This window comes from Salmo trutta, chromosome 32 (assembly GCF_901001165.1).
Source record: "Salmo trutta chromosome 32, fSalTru1.1, whole genome shotgun sequence".
In the NCBI taxonomy this organism is placed as follows: Eukaryota; Metazoa; Chordata; class Actinopteri; order Salmoniformes; family Salmonidae; genus Salmo; species Salmo trutta.
In genome coordinates, this window is record NC_042988.1 from 427,750 (window position 1) to 442,190 (window position 14,441).

General features: G+C 45.4%; 1 pseudogene; it reads left to right on the forward strand.

Moving 5' to 3' along the window:
• The window catches only part of LOC115170641 (BEN domain-containing protein 4-like), a 91,724-nt pseudogene that overhangs the window by 10,133 nt on the left and 67,150 nt on the right, over positions 1 to 14,441 (forward strand).

Here is a 14,441-nt window from a genome sequence, read left to right on the forward strand (position 1 = left end):
GTACAGGTACAACGTTTAATAGATGATGCATTATTATTATCATCCACTTGTCACAACGTCTACAGAAGGTGGCGCCTCTCCCCGTTTGGGCGGCGCTCGGCGGTCGTTGTCGCCGGCCTACTAGCTGCCACCGATCTCCTTTTCCTTTTCATTTGGTGATGTCTGTTTTATGTTAGCACCTGTTTTGAGTTAGTTCATTAGTGGGGGTATTTAGTCTGTCTGTTTTTGGTTTGGGATTGTGCGGGATTATTTTGTGTCATTGTATTGTTGGTTGGGGATTTGATTTTCCTCTGCCATTCGGTATTAGGCAATAGGGTTTGCTGGGCTGCGTCCCGACTCGATCTAGGGTTCTTACCTGTCGCTTGAGTTCTGTACCCTGCTTTGTTTTACGGCACTGTTGGACTGTGTTCATTAAAACTTTTTTTTCCCCACGTACCTTAGTCTCCTGCGCCTGACTTGAAATCGGACAATGTGGTTAGATTACCGAGAGTCTTGTCTTTAAAATGGTGTAAAAATAGTCATATGTTTGAGAAATTGAAGTTATAGCATTTTTGAGGTATTTGTATTTCGCGCCACGCTCTACTATTGGATATTGGTGAGGCGTTCCGCTATTGCCCGACTCCAACCACGGTTAACCTGTTGGGGCTAGGGGGCAGTATTTTCACGGCCGGATGAAAAACGTACCCAATTTAAACAGGTTACTACTCCGGCCCAGAAAATAGAATATGCATATTATTAGTAGATTTGGATAGAAAACACTCTGAAGTTTCTAAAACTGTTTATGAACTTGATAGAACAAAAATGCATGTATTGTCTAACATAATGTCCTAGGAGTGTCATCTGATGAAGATTGTTAAAGGTTATTGCATCATTTTAGCTGGTTTTCTGCTTTTGGTGACGCCTGTCCTTGAATTGAAAATGGATGTGTGTACATTTTTGGCTATGTACTCTCCTAACATAATCTAACTTTATGCTTTCGCCGTAAAGCCTCTTTGAAAATCGGACAATGTTGTTCGATTAAGGAGATGTTTATCTTTTAAATGGTGTAAAATAGTTGATTGTTTGAGAAATTGAAATTATTCGATTTTTGATGTTTTGAATTTCCCGCCATGCTAGCAATCCCGTCAGTGGGATTAGGTTACCCTAGATCCCCAAGAGGTAAGGAGGTGCAGCGGTTCCTAGGTTTTACCAATTACTACCAGAGGTTTATCTGGGGCTTTGGGCAGATGGCGGCTCCCATTACCTCACTGATGAAGGGGGGCCCGGTGCGGCTGCGGTGGTCGGCGGAGGCGGAAGGAGCCTTTTGTCGGCCGAAAACCCTGTTTACGGAAGCCCCAGTGCTGGCGCATCCGGACCCCTCTTTGCCATTCATAGTGGAGGTAGACACGTCCGAGGCTGGGGTTGGAGCTGTGCTGTCACAGCGCTCGGGAGCGCCCCCGAAGCTTCGCCCCTGTGCTTTCTTTTCTAAGAAGCTGAGTCTGGCGGAGCGTAACTATGATGTGGGTGACAGGGAATTGCTAGCCGTGGTCAGGGCCCTGAAGGTGTGGAGACATTGGCTTGGGGGGGCGCAACACCCTTTTCTCATCTGGACTGATCACCGTAATTTGGAGTACATCCGGGCGGCGAGGAGACTGAACCCTCGCCAAGCCAGGTGGGCTATGTTTTTCACGAGATTCCAGTTCACTATCTCGTACATACCAGGTTCCCGGAACACCAAGGCCAACGCACTGTCTCGTCTCCACGACTCCGAGGAGCGGTCCATCGACCTTACTCCCATACTTCCAGCCTCCTGTCTGGTGGCACCTGTGGTCTGGGAGGTGGATGCGGACATCGAGCGGGCGTTGCAGTCAGAACCTACTCCACCTCAGTGTCCCGCGGGTCGGAAGTACGTCCTGCTCGGTGTCCGCGATCAACTGATCCGGTGGTCGCACACGCTACCCTCCTCGGGTCATCCAGGGATTGAGCGGACGGTGCGGGGTCTTAGAGGGAAGTACTGGTGGCCCACTTTGGTGAACGACGTGAGGCTCTATGTCTCCTCCTGTTTGGTGTGCGCCCAGTGTAAGGCCCCTAGACACCTGCCTAGAGGGAAACTACAGCCCCTCCCCGTTCCACAGCGACCATGGTCCCACCTGTCGGTGGATTTCCTCACGAATCTCCCGCCGTCTCAGGGGAACACTACGATCCTGGTTGTTGTGGATCGGTTCTCTAAGTCCTGCCGTCTACTCCCTTTGCCTGGTCTTCCTAAGGCCCTACAGACCGCAGAGGCCCTATTTACTCATGTCTTCTGGCACTACGGGGTGCCTGAGGACATCGTCTCTGATCGAGGTCCCCAGGTTACGCCACGGGTGTGGAGGGCGTTTATGGAGCAACTGGGTGTTTCGGTCAGTTTGACCTCAGGTTTTCACCCCGAGAGTAATGGGCAGGTGGAGAGAATTAACCAGGATGTGGGCAGGTTTCTGCGGTCCTATTTCCAGGACCGGCCGGGAGAGTGGGCGAGGTTTGTGCCATGGGCCGAGATGGCGCAGAACTCTCTCCGCCACTCCTCTACTAACCTGTCGCCCTTTCAGGTGGTGTTGGGTTACCAGCCAGTCCTGGTGCCCTGGCATCAGAGCCAGACTGAGGCTCCTGCGGTGGAGGATTGGGTACAGCGCCGTCTAGGAATCCCTTAAATGGGCTGTTGGACGGCACAAGGACAGCACTGACCACCGCCGCAGCGAGGCCCCCGTGTTTACCCCGGGGGACAGGGTCTGGCTCTCGGAACCTGCCCCTCCACCTGCCCTACCGGAAGTTGGGTCCGCGATTTGTGGGGCCGTTTAAAGTCCTGAGGAGAATAAACGAGGTGTGTTATAGGTTGCAGCTCCCTTCGTATTACCGTATTAACCCCTCGTTTCATGTGTCTCTCCTCAGGCCGGTGGTAGCTGGTCCACTGCAGGACGCTAAGGTGCGGGAGGTCCCTCCGCCCCCCATTGGGGGGGCCCTGGCGTACACAGTCCGGTCCATCTTGGACTCCAGGCATCGGGTAGGGGGCCTGCAGTACCTCGTGGACTGGGAGGGGGACGGTCCGGAGGAGAGGTGCTGGGTGGACATCTTGGATCCATCACTGTTGCGGGAATTCCACAGCCTCCATCCGGATCGCTCTCCGGGTCGTCCTCGAGGTCGGCAGAAGGTCGGGGGGGGGGGTACTGTAACAACGTCTACAGAAGGTGGCGTTCGGGCGGCGCTCGGCGGTCGTCGTCGTCGGCCTACTAGCTGCCACCGATCTCCTTTTCATTTGGTGATGTCTGTTTTATGTTAGCACCTGCTTTGAGTTAGTTCTTACCTGTCGCTTGAGTTCTGTACCCTGCCTTGTTTTACGGCACTGTTGGACTGTGTTCATTAAAACGTTTTTTTCCCCACGTACCTTAGTCTCCTGTGCCTGACTTCACCCCTCTTGCATGTTAGACTCAGATGACACCACTTCGTCACATGCGTTTTAAATCGAGCATCAAGGTGAACAGTTTTTTCCTCAACAAACTTGCTGCGAGGTGGACTTCAAATCAAATCAAAGTTGATTTATCACATGCGCCAAATACAAATGCTTACTTACAGGCCCTAACCAACAGTGCAATTTTTAAGTGAAAAATAGGTATTAGGTGAACAATTGAAAAGTAAATAATTAAAAACAACAGTAAAAAGACAGTGAAAAATAACAGTAGCGAGGCTATATACAGGCACCGGTTAGTTGGGCTAATTGATAGAGGTTTGGAACTCTTTCTTATTGGTCTATCAACTAATTCCAACCGCATAGTGTGGAAATATATATAAAACATAGAAAAAAGTATGTTTTTGACTGCACTAGGCCTTTAAGCTGCAAATAGGAACCAGAGGCAGCAATGGCAAGAAATAGACAAGTACAGGCCTAGACAGTGAGGTCTGACTCAGCCATCTTCCTTTATAAGAGTGCAATTGAATAGAGGGACCCTGTACTATTGTAAAAGATGGTAGAAAATTTGAAAGAGGAAAAGCCAGATAGAGAGTGGGAGAAAGTGGGTGATGAGGAAGCCAGAGCAGTGATGCAGAAACCAGTGTAGCACAGCTCAAATGGTTGACAGAACCATTTAGTAATGATACCCCCCACGGCCGGAAACAGACAGGCTTTATACAGAATCTTTATACAGAATCTGAGAGTCAAGTAGAGGTGACTGAGAAAGGGATAAAACTCAAGCAATCCTACAGTAGTATGACGAACAACCGATCTAGTCAATGCTGATCTTAGTTTTTTGGTCCATCAATTCAATGCCAAGTAAATCAGGACAAGTATTTCAGGACAGCGGAAATGTAGAAATGTGCTCAAAAAGTTGATGCCAAAATATACTGATTGACTTGAATGTCATATTGAACGCCTTGGCTATCATTGTGTCTTGACTCCTCTGTTTCTAGAAAACCGTCTAATCTTGGATGCCTTCGCACAGGAGTGTAGCCGTGTACTCACTCTCCTCAACAGTGGTCGGTTCGTGGAGCCCCAAGATCCTCTGCCCTCCTCCGTTACCTCCCACATCAAGCAGGAGGAAAGCTACCTCTCTGGGCCTGGGGGGGAGTCAAAGCCAGACGCGGGTCAAGTGGGTCACTGCCCCACCCTGGGCAAGCCACGGCCCAAGGAGAGCTCCACCGTCGATCCTGATGAGGAAGCCCAGCGCAGTCACTGGAGCCAAAAACAAACATACGCATTCCTGCACATCTTCACAAAGTCCCTCCAGAGCTACCTGATCACCGGGCCCCAGCAGCCCCACCCTGACCTGGGCCTCGAGGGAGAGCGAGGCCCACCGGCTGAGTCTAGGGTGTCACCCAGCAATAACCTTGGGGGCTGGAGCTCCCCAGCCCCTTCGGAGTCCTATGGCCACCCCTCGTCCACCCTGCCGGAGGAGGAAGAGGAGGAAGAGGAGAGCAGCTGCCCTCGCTGTGTGGAGCTGGAGCAGGAGATGCTGTGTCTGCAGAAGGAGAACGAAGAGCTGCGCAACAAGCTGGACAACATACCAGGTACAGTACAGTAATGACACTGTGCTCTATTACCCCTTTCGGGATAATAGAGCACAGTAATGGCAATTTCTACAGTTTATGCAGATTCATGTGAGATGGTGACTTGGTATGTGGATACGAAATAAGCCCACGTCAGTCTTAACTTAAGTGAGCCAATGTGCTCAATTTGCTGCCCAAGACAAAACACTCAATGGATTTGGGCTTTTACCCTGTGACTCACATTTTAGTCATTTAGCAGACGCTCTTATCCAGAGCGACTTACAGTAGTGAATGCATAAATATTTTTTTCCCCCCGTACTGGTCCACCATGGGAAACAAACCCCCAACCCTGGCGTTGCTAACACCATGCTCTACCAACTGAGCCACACGGGACCGACTCAGCATACATGTGGCTAATAATTACACAATAATGACACAGCACCAACACAATGTGGTGTAGTACATTACTTTTCATGTCAAGATTTATAAATCACATTGTTGCTATGAATTTTGTCAGACGCACAATTTACAATGGAATATTTTTGATGAGTTTTGTAAATGAAGCCCCTGATCTCCTTCCAGCTCCCTGCCAGAATGTGCTGGACTTCTTCTAGACTGTTCTCCAGCACCATAACCAGTTTATACAGCCCATGTCACAGGAGCAACAAACAGAGGTAAGCAAGCAGTTTGTCTCAAAAAACACATGTTTTTATAAAAATAAATACTCTTGGTCTGTTCCAGTTCTGTCAGATACTGTACTCTACTGTTTGATACTGTATGTTTCAGTAGTCATAATGTGTATATTATAGATGTTACATGACAAATGCAAAATAAGACACCAGGGTGAACTTCTATATCTAAATAGCACTCTCTCTCTCTATAGGAAGAAGAACAGACAACATATGAGGTTTGTGTTTTCAAGATGTGTTTTATGTAACTTAATGACCCCTCAATTTTTTACAGTTCTGAGCTATAGTTTGAATCAGAGTTCAGTTATTTGTGACATTGTATTTTTTTCATTTGAGCTAGTTGGTTTCACATTGCTAAATGTCAAACTAACTAAAATGCCTAAACAAAACCACGTGTCCTTTGTTTATTGGAGAAAAATGCTCACATTAAATCTATCTATGATTCTCAAGAAGCATATCTTGTCCCAAACTTCATATTACTTTTTTTTGGTCTTCCAACATGCGTGAGGAAACAGCGTAATAGCCGCTCTGAGAAATGAATAAGCTATAGTCAGTAGCCTGTATCCCCAGTATAGCTCCCTTATCTGCATTATATGCACTGCTACTCAATGTTTCAGCGAAAGTTATGGTACTGCGTGCATTTCATAAAATGCTTGCAGTCAAACCAGCAATACTGCCCATCTCTGGTTCTTTTCTTGTGTTTGGTCCAGACTGCGTTCAAACCTGCAGCGAACCGCACCACGGTGTGAATGGAATCAGACCAAAACCCCCCTTTTTTAGCGAACCACGGTTCATTGTTTAGTGCGCTCCGGGGTGCCGATAGTGTTCACACCAGTTTAAACTAAGGGGGAGTTCGGAAAATCCGCACAAAACCACTTTGGTGTGAAAGCGCCTTAGGTCTTTAAGGAATTGGCCTTAATCAAATACCACCTAAACACCTGTGTTGCTTTCTCAGCATGAGAATTATGAAAATAATTTTTCTATGGAGCTGATAGTTTTGCTTCTCGTTGTAAACATAAGAGTACATTAATTAAAAATGAGCATTTATGCAACATCAGAAGAATGTTGTTTTTGACATTCCAGAAACACGGTGACTGTTTTTGATTGGGCTGCTCCCATACTGCCACAGGCTTTAGGGTTAGGGAGAAACAAAACCCTGCAGAGGAAAATGACTAGGACAAAGTAATCTAGGTTCAGGACTGTTGTTGCCACCATGGAGCGTCAGTCAGAATGCAAATGAGGAGATTGCACAGGAATCCAGGTTTAGGGGTAACACACACGCAGTGGGGAGGGTTTGGAATGGTGATTTTGTAGGGCTAGTAAGGCCGGTGGCAAGGTTAGCAAGGATGTCTTAGGAGTTGTGGCTTGTAAGGTCTTGGAGATAGGATGGGGATAACAAGAATGTGGTAGTCTGGTAGGGAGATACAAAAAAGGACACATCAGGAACATAACATTAAAATGTACAGACATTACAAAGTAGTGTCAGGTGACTATAGGGAATAGGCTTAACATACAGTGGTTGCTCCACTAAAAGTTTTGCGATTATGCTGAGCGACTATGAGGTCATTTGTGGTTTAGTACAGTACCCCGCGTCACCACTTCATTGCTCCAGAACAGCGCAAGGGGGAGCTAGAGCACTGATTTTGCTTTTGGGTCCTACTGTGTCTCTAACTAACAATGAATGGGCAACATAAACCTAAATAGGAACTGATAATTGTGCACGACTTCAGTATTACTTACTAAAACTGTTGATACACTAAGGTTTTTATTATTTTATTTTGTTAGGATTATTTTGCTCTTACTGTAGTACTGTAGCCCACTCCCGAACAGTCATGTTATACATTGCCTGAGTGGCGCAACGGTCTAAGACACTGCATAGCAGTACAAGCTGTGCTGTTACAGATGCTGGTTCAATACACGTACTGGCCTCAACTGGGAGACCCATGAGATGACTGTAGGTTTTTGGTTTCTCTCCCTCTAAAAACATAAATAAATAATTATAAATAACAAACTAGCTTTATTTACAAATTAGTAACAATGTCTCACCCCATGTTCAAGAATGCCGTTTTTCACGCTAATTTTACGTTATTTGAAAATATTGTTATTTTTTAAACAAAGCGATTATTATTATTATTAATTTAGAATGATATAAAAGTCCCTTAGATATTCTCACAGATATATTATTAACCCTGTTATTAGCAGGACAATGTATATTGATCATGGCTCCCGAGTGGCGCACAATCGGATTGCCTTGCAGTTCTCCAGCTGTATCCACTGAAAGCGTGCAAGGTTCAAGGCACAAGGGCAGGTGGCATGGGATGTGCCGCAGAGTAATAATGGCGCTGACTAGGGAAACGTTCCCGCTGTTCTTAGTGCCAGTCTGCACGTTCAAACTAAAACAACGTAACTAATAATGGCATCTTCATACTTTCGTTAATCAAATAATGATAAAATACACTTTCAAAATGCCAATGTTTATTTAGTTATGTATCCATAACAAATTACTATGGTAATAGATATCACTGAATTACAGAAATATTGGAACAAAGTTGTCTAATGAAGGTAAACAAATTGTTGCTTACTGGAAAATACTCTTTCAGACACACACGGTCACATTGTACAGTTGTGGACAAAAGTTTTGAGAATTACACAAATATACATTTTCACAAAGTCTGCTGCCTCAGTTTGTATGATGGCAATTTGCATATACTGAAGAATGTTATGAAGAGTGACCAGATGAATTCCAATTAACTGCAAAGTCTTGCCATGTAAATGAACTGAATCCCCCAAAAACATTTCCACTGCATTTCAGCCCTGCCACCAAAGGACCAGCTGACATCATGTCAGTGATTCTCTCGTTAACACAGGTGTGAGTGTTGACGAGGACAAGGCTGGAGATCACTCTGTCATGCTGATTGAGTTCGAATAACAGACTGGAAGCTTCAAAAGGAGGGTGGTGCTTGGAATCATTGTTCTTCCTCTGTCAAATATGGTTACCTGCAAGGAAACATGTGCCGTCATCATTGCTTTGCACAAAAAGGGCTTCACAGGCAAGGATATTGCTGCCAGTAAGATTACACCTAAATCAACCATTTATCAGATCATCAAGAACTTCAAGGAGAGCGGTTCAATTGTTGTGAAGAAGGCTTCAGGGCGCCCAAGAAAGTCCAGCAAGCGCCAGGACCGTCTCCTAAAGTTGATTCAGCTGCGGGATCGGGACACCACCAGTACAGAGCTTGCTCAGGAATGGCAGCAGGCAGGTGTGAGTGCATCTGCACGCACAGTGAGGCAAAGACTTGGCAAAGGATGGCCTGGTGTCAAGAAGGGCAGCAAAGAAGCCACTTCTCTCCAGGAAAAACATCAGGGACAGACTGATATTCTGCAAAAGGTACAGGGATTAGACTGCTGAGGACTGGGGTAAAGTCATTTTCTCTTATGAATCCCCTTTCCGATTGTTTGGGGCATCCGGAAAAGAGCTTGTCCGGAGAAGACAAGGTGAGCGCTACCATCAGTCCTATGTCATGCCAACAGTAAAGCATCCAGAGACCATTCATGTGTGGGGTTGCTTCTCAGCCAAGGGAGTGTGCTCGCTCACAATTTTGCCTAAGAACACAGCCATGAATAAAGAATGGTACCAACACATCCTCCGAGAGTAACTTCTCTCAACCATCCAGGAACAGTTTGGTGACGAAACATGCCTTTTCCAGCATGATGGAGCACCTTGCCATGAGGCAAAAATGATAACTAAGTGGCTCGGGGAACAAAACATCGATATTTTGGGTCCATGGCCAGGAAACTCCCCAGACCTTAATCCCATTGAGAACTTGTGGTCAATCGTCAAGAAGCGAGTGGACAAACAAAAACCCACAAATTCTCACAGACTCCAAGCATTGATTATGCAAGAATGGGCTGCCATCAGTCAGGATGTGGCCCAGAAGTGAATTGACAGCATGCCAGGGCGGATTGCAGAGGTCTTGAAAAAGAAGGGTACAAACTACAAATATGGACTCTATGCATCAACTTCATGTAATTGTCAATAAAAGCCTTTGACACTTGAAATGCTTGTAATTATACTTCAGTATTCCATAGTAACATCTGACAAAAATATCTAAAGACACTCAGGCAGCAGACTTTGTGAAAATTAATATCTCTGTCATTCTCAAAACTTTTGGCCACGACTGTACAGCGCCGTTATGGCTTTTAGCAGGTAGCTGGATAATAGACTTGCCTAATAGGAGGGTAGGGGGAGAATTCTATCGTCAAATGTATTTCTAAGTTAGGTTGGCTGTATCACAACCGGCCATGATTGGTTGCAATTTCAGTTTAATCCCCCAGAAAAAAAATAATACCACAAAAAGTATTATTATGTATCACATCCGATCGTGATTGGGAGTCCCGTAGGGCGGCAAACAATTTGCCCAGCATTTCTCTCTGTCACGGCTGTCTGTAAGAGGGAACCAAGGTGCAGCAGAGGATGTGCTCATCATTAGAATTTTAATTCAAATAAACAAGAGAACACTACAAAATGAACAAAACGACAGCAAACAGTCCTGTTAGGAAAATACTCAAACAGAAACAATTACCCACAAAACCCAAAGGAAAAACATGCTCCTTATGTGTGACTCCCAATCAGCAGCAACGAGCTTCAGCTGTGCCTGATTGGGAGCCACACACGGCCCAAAACAAAGAAATACCAAAACATAGAAAAAGGAACATAGAACGCCCACCCAATGTAACACCCTGGCCTAACCAAAATAAAGAACAAAAAACCCCTCTCTATGGCCAGGGCGTTACACTCTCCCTCTAAAAACAGAAATAAATGTTTTGGCCTTAGCAAATATTATTTTGGCCTTTATTCAGATTACAATTGCTAACTTTTTTATTTTTATGAAATAACCTCCAAAATATCGTTGTATATTATCAAGTTGATGGCACAGTCATATAGCCCGGCACCTACATAAAACTGAGTGACTCACTCATTCATAGCTTTGGATCAAAATAAATAAGTACTAACATTCTTTCTGATAGTCTTTATTAAAGAAATGTTTTGGTTATCCTGACCTGGACACCATGTACAGTATTATGGGCTATTAGCAGGACAATATACCTTTACCAACACCTTTCTGTATTTTGATACTTTGTGGATGGGGCTCCGGAGTGGATGGGGGCTCCTACAGTGCAAACAGATGCAGATTCGATACCCGTGCCAGCCACCACTGGGAGACCCATGAGGCGGCTTTTGGTTTTAATTTAGAATCCTCCAATCCTCTATATGTAATTTTTGGCGGAGAGTCACATCATATTTTCCGATATACTGTGGGCCTACCGCAGGCGACATGAGTCTCACTAGTGTTAAGTAATGTGCTGTTAAAAGTGGTGTAGGTGTTATTTATTTTAAGAGCATATTGAAGTTAGAAGCAATAGGATTTGAAACAATAGCCTACAACTATTTTAGCACTGTTTCACACTGCTCTGAGACGAGCATGGGGACTGGTCTTGATTAATCAATTAGATTTATATTTTCACTGAATCTCCGTTTGGGTAGTGGTATGACTACAATCATACAATTAGGTGTAGAAATGTTATGCTCTTACTGCAACCTTTATTTAATTAGGCAAGTCAGTTAAGAATAAATTCTTATTTACAAGGACAGCCTACTCCTTCCTCCCATCAGGGAATTGAACCCTGGTCTCTTTAGCTAAATAGCCAAGTACTGTAGCCTACTCCTGACCGTCATGTTGTACAGCGCCATATTTTCCATTCCATCCTAACGGAAACCCAGTGGGTTTTTCGTTTTTCTTGGAATAGAAGCACCACAATATTAATCAAATTAATTAAGCAAATACCAGTCAAAAGGTTGGACACACCTACTCATTCCAGAGTTTTTCTTTATTTTTTATATTTTCTACATTGTAGAATAATAGTTGTCTTGTTTTGTACGCTTTGTACAAATAATAAAACGCAGAACTACAGGATGTTTCTTAACATAACTCTTTATTAACTAGCTACAACTACATGTTCGCCTATCTCCAACCACAATCAACTGACGATGCCCTAGCCGTCTGGGTGGTGTTAACCAATCACTGCACAGTAGGATACGGCGGTAAAATGCATCCAATTATAATTCAGTATGTATTCACATATGAATATTACATCCCCCTTCTTTTAAAACAAAATACAAATGTTTACATATTCTAAGCTTTTCTTTTGAATACATGCTCTGTAGTTTGAACTCAAGGTAAGTAACCATTTATATTGCATAACACACCAACTGAATCAACATAGACTCTGAAACAATGATCCAACATACTGTTACTTTTAGAACAAGGGATTCTCAGCAACTCAGCTTTCACTGTAGAAATGACATCTTAACATTTCAAACAAATACGATACCAAAGCATTTCAAGTGAACTTTCAATAACAAGTTTACAGTCTGGAACTCTTTTAGGGCAGCGATCCGCCTACACCCTTTGACATTTCACAGGTCGAGGACAGCTCTGGGCTTGACCTCTCTTCCTGACCTTGTGCGATATGATGTTGAGCATGCTTCTGTGTCAGTCAACAGCTCTTGTGGTGTTGCAGGTAAGTATGGTGTATGTTGTGCTGTGTGTGTGTTTAGTCCATCACGTACTCTTTCAGGGGAACAGTTCATCTCATCAGTGTGTTGTTCTTTTGTGTTCAGTAAGTGACGACGATTGCGGCGGTACACTGCTCCTTCTGCTGTGCGGACGTGATATGAACGTTCAGTGTCAGCTGGCTGGACGACGACTGCTGGTTTCCAGAGGCCATGCTCCTGGATTCTAACTGACTCTCCGTCGATCAGTGGTGGCAGTGGTCTAGCTGACCTGTCGTAGTATCGCTTTTGTTGTTGTTGTCTCTGTGCACGTTTTCCATGCATTTCATTGTAGCTGACGACCTCAGGTTGCAGCTGCTGGTTGGTGCTGGGAAGGGTTGAGCGAAGTCTGTGGCTCATCAACAGCTGGGCTGGTGATTTGAAGTTGTCAACTGGAGTGTTGCGGTACTCAAGGAGACTGAGGTAGGGGTCTCTCTTGTCTGCTTTTGCTTTGTCCATGAGTGATTTAGCAATCTGCACAGATTTTTCAGCAAGGCCATTACTTTGAGGGTAATGTGGGCTTGTGGTGACATGTGTGAACTCCCATGCTTTTGTGAAGGATTCAAACTCATTTGATTTGTAACAGGGCCCATTGTCAGATATTAAAGTCTCTACAATGCCATGCCTGGCAAAGGCTGCTTTTAGCTTGTGTATCACAGCTGCAGATGTGGTGCTGTGAAGCTTGTCGAGTTCGAAGTATCTGCTGTAGTAGTCCACTGTTACGATGTAGTCCTCGTTGTTCCAGGTGAACAGATCGGTTGCCACGACCTGCCAGGGTCGGTCTGGGATACAGTGAGGTAACATTGGCTCTTTGGTGTTTGAGGGGCGTCTTTCAAGACAGATGGTGCATCTACCAACAATGTCCTCTATTTGTTTGCACATTCCAGGCCAAAACATAATGTCCCGTGCTCTCTGTTTGCACTTTTCCATGCCCATGTGTCCAGCATGGATCTTTGTCAAAATCTCTTCTCTGAGACTGGTAGGAATAATGATTTTCTCTCCTTTGAAAATGATTCCGTTGATCTGTGATAGTTCATCACGATGGTTCCAGAATTCTGAGACGCTCTGAGGGCATTTTCTCCTCTCCTCAGGCCATCCATCCTGTATGACTTCCCTCAGCTGTGTGAGTTGAGAGTCCTTTCCTGTTTCTGCTTGGATCTCCTTCAGTTTTGTGTCACTAACTGGTAAGTTGCTGTACACAGTGTGTACTTGCATGTCCATGCCTTCACTGAGGCTGCTGTCCTTGTAGGTAAGAAACTTCCTGGAGAGTGTGTCTGCGACAGGGATGTCTTTGCCTGGACGGTGAGTGATTGTGAAGTCGTATTTTTGTAGTTGAAGGATCATTCTCTGTAGCCTTGGCGGGGCTGCAGCTAGTGGTTTCCTCATGATTGACTCAAGGGGCTTGTGGTCGGATTCCACAATGACTTGTCGACCATATACGTACTGATGGAAACGTTTACATCCGAATAGAATGGCATAGAGCTCCTTTTCAATTTGAGCGTAGTTGATTTCACAGTCTGTGAGAGATTTGGAAGCGTAGCCGATGGGCTTTCCTTCTTGCAGTAGCACTGCACCTAGTCCATACTTCGACGCGTCCACTTGGAGTCTGAGCTCTTTGTTGGGGTCGTAGTAGGCAAGGATTGGTCCTGGTTCTCTCGTGATCAAGTCTTTCACATTCTGGAAAGCAATGTCGTGTTGCTTGTCCCAAAGAAACTCACTGGACTGCTTTAGCAGTTGACGCAGGGGTGCATTAGCATTGGAGAGGCTGGGTGCGAACTTGGATAAGTAGTTGACCATGCCAAGCACTGTTTCCAGCTCTGCACGGTTTTTTGGTGGCTCCATTTCTTTTATGGCTGAGATCTTCTGTGGATCTGGCTTGATTCCATTCGCTGTGAGAAGATGTCCGAAGTAGCTGACCTCTGTAGCGCCGACTGTGCTCTTCTCTGGGTTGAGCCGGACTCCTCTCTCGCGGGATCTTTGCAGCATCGCGCGGAGGTTTCGGTCGTGCTCCTCTTTGGTTCGACCATAGACAAGGATGTCATCCACAATTGCCACAACTCCGTCGAGGCCTTCGTACACTTCGTCGATCTTTCGCTGAAACTCGTCTTGGGCTGAGATAATCCCAAAAGGCAGGCGACGGAACC